This window comes from Hippopotamus amphibius, chromosome 2 (genome assembly GCF_030028045.1).
Source record: "Hippopotamus amphibius kiboko isolate mHipAmp2 chromosome 2, mHipAmp2.hap2, whole genome shotgun sequence".
Classification (NCBI taxonomy): Eukaryota; Metazoa; Chordata; class Mammalia; order Artiodactyla; family Hippopotamidae; genus Hippopotamus; species Hippopotamus amphibius.
Window position 1 is genome coordinate 73,315,796 of NC_080187.1, and position 10,421 is coordinate 73,326,216.

The 10,421-nt window shown below is 46.2% G+C and overlaps 1 pseudogene; it reads left to right on the top strand.

Moving 5' to 3' along the window:
• Window positions 1–2,539: 2,539 nt before the first annotated feature.
• Window positions 2,540–5,600, top strand: LOC130846255 (mediator of RNA polymerase II transcription subunit 22-like; annotated as a pseudogene).
• The last annotated feature ends 4,821 nt before the right edge of the window (window positions 5,601–10,421 follow it).

The following is a 10,421-nucleotide window of genomic DNA, read 5'->3' on the forward strand; positions in this document are numbered from 1 at the left end:
AAAGGGCACAAGACCAGATTTGGGCCAATGAAATGTAAGGGGAATTTCGAAAAGGGGATTCTGGGAAACCTTCCCTTCTTAAAGGAAAACCTTAAGAGCACTCTCTCTTGCCGGCCGTTGGCAGACACACTAGGGATACTGTCGCTATCTGATTACCAGCCTGAAGATGAACACAGAACTATTCCTTGCTCCCTCCTCCCTCTTCAGGAATCACAGGGTAATGGAGACAGAGCCATGGAATGACGTAAATCCTAAAACCTACCTGACCTATGAATTTCCAGGTATGAGAGTCTATAAATGTTTTTACTGTTTAAGCCAGTTTGATATGACTTTTCCAGTGCTTGCTACCAAAGGCATTCCAATTAATTTAATAATTCACAGCCAAGAGTAAAAAGAGCTTGTCTAAGAATTAAGATAAGTATAATGCTACAATATTTTAAAAGAATGAAAACAAAAATAATAAAAGTAGGCAAGGGGGAAACCCAAGAACCTAAAATATTACAAAGCTAAAGTAAATGAGAATAAAAAGTCTAAGTAGAAAATAATTAAGTTGCAAATCAATTTGGAAAAAAAAAAAAGCTATAATTGGGCAGAAGCAACCAACTAAATCGTTGAAAAACTGTAAAGAATTCCTAGCACACTGGTAAGGCTCTCTCAGTTGAGAGGAACAATTGATAGGCACGTTACTTTGAGAGTGAAGATTTAACGTAAAGGGTTTCCAATGAAGCGTACATAACAGGAATTTCTGTGCAGGTCTTTACAACAATGCATTCCTGCCTTCAGCCCTGGCAATTCTGATAAGGCAGGTGTGACTGAGGACCTGGCATGCACAATTTTATGGACTGTTGAAAATACCACAAGTTTGGATCTCACTGTGACTCTCCCTGCCTGTATCTCTTCCTATCGTATCTTTCCGTGTGTGCCTCTCTGTGTGAGTTGCCTGCACCTATGTGCATATCTGTTTGTGTACATAAGTCTTCATGCCTGCGTATATGTGTCTCTGGGTCTCCCTTCCTGTTTCTCTTGGTCTCTTATCGTCCCTCTGCACATCTCTGTATCTCTTCTATGTCTCTGTGTCTCTCCGTATGTAGCATAGCTGTGGGTTTCTGTGGTTGTGTGTTTGTGTGTTTATGTCTGTGAGTGTGGATCTCCCTTTACCTGTCTCTCTGTGTCTCAGTATGTTTACTCTTTGGGTCTCTGTATCTCTGTGTGGCCTCTTCTCTGTGTTTATTTGTATGTTTCTCTGGGTGAATCTCTCTGGATATGTATCTCTTGTGTATCTCTTTTCCTGACACTTAAGTGAGAGCAAACACAAAGTCAGTCTGTGTCTAAAACAAACAAAAGGTGTAAAAGCCAGGCACTTTTCAGGGAACTTAAGTGACTGATATTCCTTAAGGTGGCTTCATCAGCCAGTAGGAATCCTTCCCCTCCTCCACCACTTACCCCACCCTTTAGAGCAGTGAAATCACTGGGCATGGGAGTCCCTGTGTCTTTGAGTGCCTTACAATGAACCCACAGTATCGGACACACCTGTTCAGGCCTTGTCTCAAATTCACATAATACAAGACTGAAAACTCCCCACGCTAAGGGCAGATTTGTTATTCATTTCAGTGATCTTAATCAAAATAATTCTGCTTACATGCAAATAATATCACACAGTCATGTCACTTCTAACTCCTTATTGGCTTTTGGGCTCACATACCTTTCTAGGGCGTGGCCATAGAGCACAGCCCCACCACTTCCATCAAGGGACACCTGCAGCTTCCTTCTTATGCAGAACACTTTTGTGCAATACTCTGCCATTTGGAAGGCAGCACCCTCTTCTGCCTCATTTCCTGCTTGCATTTGAAGATGTTGTGCCTTTTCCTTCATGAATTCCTGACTTTGAGACCTGTCTTGTCCTGATTTGGACGTTACATGGTTCTTCCTCCTAAGCTCCTCATAGAAGTGCTCCCATCCTGGCCCTTTATCAATCATATCTTCTGCTTCTCCAGGTCAAACTTTTATTCCTCCCCTCCAACCCTTTTGTTCATCTTTGGAAGTTCCAACACTAACACCCTGTCTCTATTTCTTTATGAATAGTCCCCATAGAATTTTTTTCTGATAAAATACCGCTCTAATATTTCCAAAGGTTGTTTTACAATTTTCTAGCCACAAGTATGTTTGACAAGTCAGATAATAAGGGATGACAGCGATCTTTGGAAACTGGGCTTTAGTCCTTTTCTTTCCAGAGATGCAGTCTCTGTGCTGGCTATATGGCCTTGGAGGAGGTATTTCTCCAGGCTGCTATTGTCCATGTGGAAAATGAGGAATTAGATCTTATAATTGCTGAGATACGGTTGGGCCTAAAAATTTCTAGTCATCATAGAAACAAATTTTCACTGAAATGAAAACATGTAGGCGGCCAGGTACCCGCCAGCCCCGGCTCTGCGGGCCAGGCGTGGGCGTCGGGGCGACTGGGCGGGGTCGGCGTCCTTCCCGTGCGATTTACCCCAGAGCAGCTTCAGAGCGCGCCCCCCACCCTGCCCGAGGCTGCGCCATGGCCCAGCAGAGTGCCCTGCCGCAGAGCAAGGAGACGCTGCTGCAGTCCTACAACAAGCGGCTCAAGGACAACGTCAAGTTCATCATGAACAACTTCACCGAGGTCATCAAGACCGCCAAGATCGAGGATGAGACGCAGGTGTCGAGGGCCACGCAGGGCGAGCAGGACAATTACGAGATGCACGTGTGAGCCGCCAACATCCTCCGAGCTGGCGAGTCCCTGATGAAGCTGGTGTCCGACCTCAAGTAGTTCCTCATCCTCAACGACTTCCCGTCGGTGAATGAGGCCATCGACCAGCGCAACCAGCAGCTGCGAGCTCTGCAGGAGGAGTGTGACCGGAAGCTCATCACCCTGCGGGATGAGGTCTCCATTGACCTCTACGAGCTGGAGGAGGAGTATTACTCGTCCAGGTACAAATAGGGCTGGACCCCATGCAGAGCGGACCTGCGGACCTGGGCCCGGGCAGCAGGGGTGGCCCGACCCCACCTGGCAGCCCGAAGGTCCTGTTTTCCTGAATCTTTCGCGGTCTTGGCAACAGAGCCCTCTGTCTCGGTTTCAGAGCAGACCTCACGGTCAGAGCATTTGATTGACAGACAATTTAAGCCGCCTACCGGGGCCTGGACGTGGGGCCGAAAGTCACAGAACCTCAAGGCTTGGGAGGGCCAAGGCAGCATTTCTGTCCCCGGGGGCCTGTCCCTCTGAGCTGTCTAATCAACATCTAAACATTCCGGCCAAGGCGGGGCTCGGTCTCTCGGCCACGCAGGCCCGTGTCCAGGACTCGAGTGCTTGCCCAGGAGTGCAATCCCATATGGGTGTCACTGGACACCCACTGTGTGTGTGTTGGAGGTGGGGGCTCCTGGGAGGGAGGAGGAGAAAAGCCAAGCAGAGGATGGATGGTCTTGAAAGCCAGGCCTGGGGACTTGGACCACTGACGTCCCCCTCAGCTCAGCCATGTTCACAGACCACAGGCCTCCTCCCTGCCAGGCCCACGCTGGGCCCCAGGGATACAGCTGTGGGCGAGACCGGTCACCCCAGCCCGCGTGTGGCCGCTTAGAATCCCGACGCCTGAGGCAGTCTGAGCTGCAGGGGCCCTGAGAAACCAGAGCCCAGGTGTAACGTACATGCGGGGAAACGGAGGCTGGAGAGACCTTGCACCTCCGTCCCCATTAGCTTGGAAAAATCAAGACTTGGTCCAGCGGGCACAGAGTCCACACGCCCGCTCGCCCGTGCTGGACACGTGTCCTTCCTGTCGTGGGTGTTCAGCGCTCCTTTCTGTCCCGTGGCGGCCACGCTGGGGCCACAGAGCAGCACGTCTGTGGCCTGGGGCTTGGTTTCCCTGCGCTGCCTTTAGTGCCACCCCTCATGGTCCCTGCCCATCTTGGCTTTCGTGGGAAGGGACAGAGTGTCACTGGCCAGCGGGAGCGGTTTAGGGTCTTCCTGAGGGTTCTGGGGCCTCCTCTCGTCCCTGATACCCGTGGCTCAGCAGACACGTGGCGAGTGCCTTTTACACACCTGGCCTTCAGAGAGGGTCCCGGGTAGGTCCCTGGGGGGTTTGGGACCCTGCTGGGGACGTTGCTCACAGCCCCTCTTGTCCTTTATGTCCCTGTTTGTCTCCCTGCTGCCCCCCAGGGCCAGGCCCCTGGGCTGAGCGGTCACAGGCCAGCAATTCAGCCCTGCCTCTTGAGGCTGAGGGCCGGGGGGCAGGGCTGCAGGGGAACCGGGGCCTGAGAGGCAGGCTCCTCACCCCGGGCTCCGCGCTGTCAGTCTTGGGTCCACCCGGAGGGGTTTCTGGTCCCAGAGGGCCTGGGGTCCCGTCCTGCTCTTCCAGTGCCTCGAGAGGCCGCGTTCCTCCGTCGTCTGTAAAGGCCTGTGAGCAGCCAGGGCTCAGCTGAGTCAGGGCTGGCCGGCTGTGGGCCCCTCCCTGCTCGACCCCCAACACAGGCAGTCCCCACTGCCACCTCCGCCCGACTCCCCGGGCCACCAGTGCTCAGCCCATCCTTCACGTGCGACCCGGCTGCCCACGCCCCTGTCTCCACGCTCGCTCCCCTGCTTTCTGCTCACAATGTGCTCTTTCTTTGCGTCTCGCCCGCCACTCTCCTTGAGACTCCACTCTGTGTCCAGGGTGGTTTCTGAGAATGAATGCTGAGGGCAGGAGCAAGGGCGGGAGCAAGAGGCAGGGCAGGATTTGGGAGAAAGCCAGCGAGGCGAGTGTGGGGCCGGGCCATGCTCTGGGTGCCCCCTCGACACCCTTGCTGAGCCGTGCTCTTCACCTGCATCCTTGCCCTGAGATGCTGGCCGTACTGTCCCCATGTTAGAGGCGGGAGACTGAGCTCAAGGGGCCAGGGGCCTGTTTGAGATCATACAGAACACCAGGGCGTCTGCTCCTAACTGTCACCCCACTCAGGCTGACTCTCAGCCAAGGCCAGACCCACAGAGAAGACAGGGTCTCTGCCTCAGGGCCCTTGCAAGGGGCAGGAACCGTGGAGACGATGGCGAGCTCTGGACACCGAGTCCTGCAGCTGGTGAGTGGAGTGTGTGGCCAGGCCGGCAGCTCCCTGCAGGAGGAGGGCAGCTGGAGCTAGGACAGGAGGTAGCGGCAGGGGCTAGGGAGGCCACGTGGCAGGGGGGACACAGGTTGGTCAGTGGAAGGGACCTGCTGAGGTCCCACAGCCTGGTGGTGGCTGGTCCCCCGTGCCTCGCCCTCAGCCAGGCCTGCTTGCTGGAGAGGCTAGCGCAGAGGAGAGGAGGGGAAGGCAGGTCTGGGGTGCGGTCTGTTTTTCCTTAACTCTGCTTCTGTCTCACTCTCCCTCCCTGGCTTCCACCTCTGCCTGCTCCTGTCTCTCCCTGGGTTTCTGGTGGTGGAAAAGCTCAAGTCTTTGCGAAGCTAATGATCTGCCTCTGTGCGAAGCTTACTGGAGGCTGGACCTCGACACAGACTCCGCTGATGGCCTCTCAGCCCCTCCGCTGGTGTCCCCGGAGCCCAGTGCTGGCCCCCTGCAGGCCGCAGCCCCTGCCCACTCCCACGCCGGGGGGCCCCGGCCCCACGGAACATGCCTGAGCCTCCCAGGGCTCCCCTCCCTGGGCCTCTAGGATCTTAGGAACGAAATCCAGGGCTCCCCTCCAGGCTCTCCATCGCCTCAACTCCCTTCAGCCCTGGTTCCCACTTGGGGAGCTGCTGTGGCCTCTTTGGGAAACTCATCAGCCCAGGGACAGTCCACCTGGAAGTGTTGGGGGAAAGTAATGCCTCCAGCCATTCCGGGGTGGCCTGTCCCTCCTCGAGTCATCATCTCTCATTTGCGAACTTCCTGGTTGCCTGGGATGGAAGGAAGTTTCCAGGGTAGTTTGTCCTGTGAGGACCTAACAGCAGGGCAGGGAGGATGCCCAGTGTTTGGAGACCTGACCTGAGAGTGCTCAGAGTGGACAGCACCAGGCAATGCCAGGCCTCCATGCAGCACTGTAGGGAGGAGAGGGCTGCCCACTCCCGCAGAAGTCCAATGGGGTCCTTCCTCATTCTGCTGCTGCACACGTGTTGGTTATTTTTGTAATGAGACTTGAATAAAACCAGCTCTGCCCCTTTAAAAAAAAAAATGTATTACCATTCAATTTATGACACTTAAGGAATTAAAAATCATAATCTTCCATGCTCATGTTCCAATCAATCAAATATTAGTTTACTTTCTCAAAATAAATTTGCATTTATATTTTGCACATGATTTATAATTTGGTTTGGTTTGTGTTTCCTAATTTAGACTTTTGTAAAACTTCAACTGAAAAATAATCCAACTGACTAGAACTCATTTCATTGCTAAGAGGCAGAATTAAGTCCTTAATTTCATCTCTCATTATGAGTTCCAACAACTTAGTTTCTATTCATTCATTTACAGTACCTTAGTTGCCTTTTGTCACACATGAGAAGTTTGAATCTAACATATTTAGACTAGAGGGAATTTACTGAGATCAAATGCAGTACGTGGCTTTTTCATCACAAAACAACGTTATTTAAGACATTGGGACATCAAGTATATTAATGCCTTTTGGCTCTCTAGTCTTCCTGAGAATGAACTTGTCATCTTCTCAGAGGTATAGAATGCTACCTCTTCATGCTTTTAGAAAATCTTTTCTAAGAAGTCAATACAGCCCAAGATCATAACCAAATAATGTAGTAAACAAATTATAAAAATCAGAAAGAATAATGGATACAAGACACCTGGTTAATGAACACATGAACAGGGAGAGGAGTAGAATGTTGATTAAACAATGCTCAAATTATTTCAACGGGCATATCCAAGAACATATGTTTCGAATTTTGAGATAATTTTTAAAAGACTTGTGGCTTCAGAGATTTCTGCCATGTACGAAAAGGGTACTGATTTAGCTGAGTCGTAAGTCACTGTGGCTGAGAAAGCTCTGCTGTGGCTCAAAACACTCAGCTAACTTAAGCTCATTAGCTGATGCAAAGAAAAATAATAAAAGTAAGAAAGACATATAAATGGAACCAAATCCCATGTTTTAGATATTACTGATTTCCTGTATCTTTAGTGTAATTTAACTGCCATGTAATAGTAACAGTGAATTAAAACATCACTACCATTGTGTTTTTCCGTTATTCCTAGTATTTGTAATAGAATTTTTGCCTTATGTATTGGAATTCCTTGCTACTTGTATACAAATAGATTCAGTATAGTTATGTTTGTGCCTTTCATCATTATTTAAGTTTACTTTCTTATTTCACCTTAAATATTTCCCGTGAATTTTACCCACTTAAATATGAGGAATAAAAGAATGGTGGCAATATTAATATCAGGCAGACAGTTTTGTCCACTGTTTTATTCTAATCCTTGAGTTTTACTTTAAGAATGTCATTTGCATATGGAGAAAGTTAGATATTTTATTTTTGGAATCATACACTTGATTCTACATTCTGCCTTTCAGCTTTGATATCTCTCTTCTTATCTGTATGAAAGGTACTGGCACCCAGTTTTATTCAGCTTTTTATGTTTCATTGGGTTAATCATGAATGTTTTAAATTTAAAAATTAAATCAATTTGTAACATACATATATATGAATAGTATTGCTTATCTTAAAACTTCTCTAGCTGTTAGTAATCTTTTATATAACTCAAATAGCCCATAATATCTGTGGATCTGATTATGTGGGAAAGAGAGATGCTGTATTTTATGGTTTTGTACCTTTTCAGTCCTCCACTATCCTATTAATCTAATTAGAAACATGAAAACATTGCTGCGGGTTTTTTTATTGTGTATTTCATGTTGTGTGTTTGTTTCAACCCTTAGACATTTCTGACCAGCAGCAGGTATTGCTCTCAGTGTTCTCATTTACTGACCTCATCAATAAATGGATCTGTCAGTACCCATTTTAATCAACAACATCCCTATTCAAAAATTCTTTCTGAAGTTCAGCCTTCAATACCTGGAGGTATTTCCTTAAGAAAATTTTGGTGAAAGGGCATATTTCCTAACTATCCAAAGACATATCTTATAATTCTTTCTTTTTCTTCCATATTTGAAGATCAGTGCAGTTGCATAGGCAATCCTTGGAATATGCCCTTCTCTCCCAGAATATCTCATCTAACTCTATTTTTTAATTTATTTCCAAATAGGATGTTTTTTTCCTTAGTAGCTTATATTACATTTATAATTTTATGAGATTACATGGTGGTCATAAGGGCTTTCATAAATATACAGCTTCACCACTTTTTCTAGGCACTTAATAGGATTGTTATTCTATGCCCCTTTGTAGTTTAGGCTTGCTCATGTAATTTGCTTTGGTCAAGAAAAAGTGAGTGGAAGTGACGTGTGGCATGTCACTTTAAAAAAGATAATATCCCAATAAAAGTTCTTAAAGAAAAAAAGATAGCAATAGCACTTAAATTTTATTTTGTCATCAAATTAGCAAATATCCAAGTGAATAATATGTGAGGGTGAGCATCTTTCTGAGCATCTTTCCATCTGCACAAGCTGTAAAGGTGTGTGCAAATCACCTAATGGTTGATGAAAACTTTGTCAGCCAGAGTCCCTGAGGGAGAGGCACAGTCCTCCGCTCACCCACATAGTCTTCACTGTCCTTGTCTCATGAACAAGAATTTAATTCTTTCTGTTTCAGATTTGGGAGTTGTTACTTCAGCATAACTGGTCTATTTGACAAAAACTATATTTTGGTGATCAAACTTCTTTGTTATTGTAGATACAAACCAGTGAGTCCTACCTATTTTGGATATTTTTTCCTATTTAATCAAGAGGAAATATCCTCAACTGTATGTTTGATGATCAATCTTGTGCTAGTTAGTCTTCTCCTCTGATAATATCTAGTCAGAGGTCAGATCTCTGAGATTCGTTCTTCAGATCCACCATCTTCTCTGTGGGGAGCTAGATAATATTCCTAATTGCCTGCATCTTGGTGAAGCACAAGGAGACATAGTTTGCATAGAGAGATGTAATGGGTGTCCGCCCATCATCTCTTTACTCTTTTAGGTTCTAGAAAACTTTGACATTTATTTTCTTTCATCCTATTTTGTTCTGTAGAGTACAGATTCCACCCTTTACTGCTTTCAACAGAATTTTTAGCCCATTTAATGCAATATTCATTTTGCCAAATCTTTTCAAAATCTGCTGTCTGGTATCACATAGAGGACACTGTCACGTCAAGCATTAATTACTTGCAATCAAAGTACTCAGGTAAGAAAACTCTGGAACAAGTCTCTAAAGAATATTAGGGTCCAGGAAGTAAAGCTAAACATAAGGAACCAGATTGGGTGTCAAACTTAGAATGATTGGCAGAGAAACATTGGAGAATGAGTGAAAGTTGATAATCAGTTTGCCAGGGATAGAACATGTCAGATATTCTTTATATCTTATATCTCTTCAGCAAAATATCCCCATATACAATTTTATAGATGAGAAGACTGGGTTCAGAGAAGTTGAAGAATAGGATGAGGATCTCACATAGCAAGTTACCTGCAGAGTTTATAAATTAAACTTGTCGCTCTTCCTACATCACCCTGCCTTCTGGGAAGCAGGAGATATTGTTACCGAGTCCAAGCTCATACTGCTTGCCACATGACAGGCCAGTAAAAGAAGAGACGAGTTGTTGGGGCAAGGAATAGAGACTTTATTCAAAAAGCCAGCAGACTGAGAAGACAGTGGACTAGTGTCCCAAAGAACCATCTTGCTGGGGTATGGATGTTAATTTCTTTTATAGAGCAAAAAGGGGAAGGGTGTGAGGGGGTAAAGTTAAAAAGGCATTAAGTTGTTGCAAATATGTCCTGGTTATAATTTCTTCCTTCCTATAGCCATTCATAGGTGGGCCTGGTCAGAATGTTTCCTGTGAACTTAAAGAAAGGTATTTTAGCCTAATGCTCAGGCATGGAGACAGGGTTTCCAGAGATGGGCCATTATGTACACTTTAAGGTATAGGCAACATCCCTTGAACAACTAACTTGTGGCAAAAGCAATAGAATACATAGTAATTTGTACCTCTTAATACCCTAACCCTATCTTTCCCTACCTCCTCTTCTCTCCCCACTAGTAACCACTAGTTTGTTCTCTTTATATATGAGTCTGTTTCTATTTTGTTATATTCATTAGTATATTTTATAGATTCCACATTTAAGTAGTAAGGTATACTATTTACCTTTCTCTGTGTGCATTATTTCACTAAGCATAATTCCCTCTGGGTCCATCCAGCAAAATTTCATTCTTTTTTATGATTGAGTAATATTCCTTCATCTACATACCACATCTCCTTTATCCATTAATCTGTTGATGGACTCTCTTTGCTTTCTGTATCTGGATATCTGTTACCTTTTTCAGGTTGGGGACATTTTCATTTATAATTTCATCAAAATACATTTTCTATTCC